The sequence below is a fragment of the Pteropus alecto genome, unplaced genomic scaffold, assembly GCF_000325575.1.
Source record: "Pteropus alecto unplaced genomic scaffold, ASM32557v1 scaffold12, whole genome shotgun sequence".
In the NCBI taxonomy this organism is placed as follows: domain Eukaryota; kingdom Metazoa; phylum Chordata; class Mammalia; order Chiroptera; family Pteropodidae; genus Pteropus; species Pteropus alecto.
Window position 1 is genome coordinate 7,687,786 of NW_006432669.1, and position 1,474 is coordinate 7,689,259.

Genomic DNA, 1,474 nt, shown 5'->3' on the forward strand with positions numbered 1-1,474 from the left:
AATGACAGTTTTACTTCTTCCTTTTCTAATCTGGGTGACTTTTATTTCTTTTTCTTATCTGAGTGCTATGGCTAGGACTTCCAATACTATATTGAATAAAAGTGGTGAAAGCGGACATCCCTGCCATGTTCCTGATCTTAAGGAAAACACTTTTAGCTCTTCACCATTAAGTATAATGTTAACTGTGAGTTTGTCATGTATGGCCTTTATTATGTTTAGGTATATTCCCTCTATCCCCTCCACCATCACTTTTAAATTTTAGCATGCCCCTTAGGTTAGACCAGTCCTATCTGCCTCATGTAAGTCTAGCACTGTTTGACACTAAGATAAAATAAATAGAAATGCCTGCTTTGGACTAGAAAGAAAATTTCCAGGACAAAAAAATGAAGTCTTAATATGACTAAATTTGGTTATAGCAGAACATAAGGACAAAACAGTACCACATTCGTAAATAAGTATAACCAGATGCCTCTGAAATATATTCATAGTTCATAGACCAGAGAAAGAAGCAGAATACAAACTATACTATATGATTTCACGGTTTCCAAAAAAATTATTAACAATGCTATTTGTAATTTATGTGGAAATAAATTAGTGTCTTCTTTATGCTCATCTCTTTTTCCTAATTTTCTCAAACAAGGTTGTATTATGTTATAATTTTTAATATTTTAAAGGACAGAACCTGCAGCATTCCAAGTTACTATACACAGACGGAGACCATACACTTTTCTATGCTTACTGTGTGTTCCATTTTATTTAACAATGATATGAAATTAGTGGAAGCCAGATAGCCACACAGAACTAGGACAAATGATATAATTCTTGGCATGGCTTTTTCCTCATGCCTGGCTTTTCCATGGGGCTGTTAATCACTCTAATCAGCATTGGAAAACAGCTAAATTACTATTTTCAAAAATACAAGAGATAGTCTACAGCCATGCTACCTTGAACAAGTCCGATCCTGTCTGATCTTGGAAGCTAAGCAGAGTCGGGCCTGGTTAGTACTTGGATGGGAAACCACCTAGGAAAACCAGATACTGTAGGCATAAAAAATAAAAAATAAAAAAATAAGGGATTGTAAGCTGACAAGGTCCTTGCAATCTGTGAGGTCAACCAAGGGCCACCTCACCTAAATAATAAAAAAGTGAAATAAAATAAAAATAAAATACAAGAGATAACAAATGTTGATGAGGATGTGAAGAAAAGGAACCCTTGTACACTGTTGATGGGAATGTAAATTGGTGCAGCCACTATGGAAAACAGTTTGGAGGTTCCTCAAAAAATTAAATATAGAACTACCATATGACCCAACAATCCCAGTTATGGGTACATATCTTCAGGAAACAAAATCAGTACCTCAAATGAAAGAAAATCAATATATCTGCACTGCCATGTTCATTGCAGCATTATTCACAAAAGCCAAGATATAGAAACAACCTAACTATTCATCAATGGATGAATATATAAAGAAAAT

The 1,474-nt window shown here is 34.5% G+C and overlaps 1 pseudogene; it reads left to right on the forward strand.

Moving 5' to 3' along the window:
• The first annotated feature begins 927 nt into the window (after positions 1-927).
• LOC112476234 lies at positions 928-1,046 on the forward strand (annotated as a pseudogene).
• The last annotated feature ends 428 nt before the right edge of the window (positions 1,047-1,474 follow it).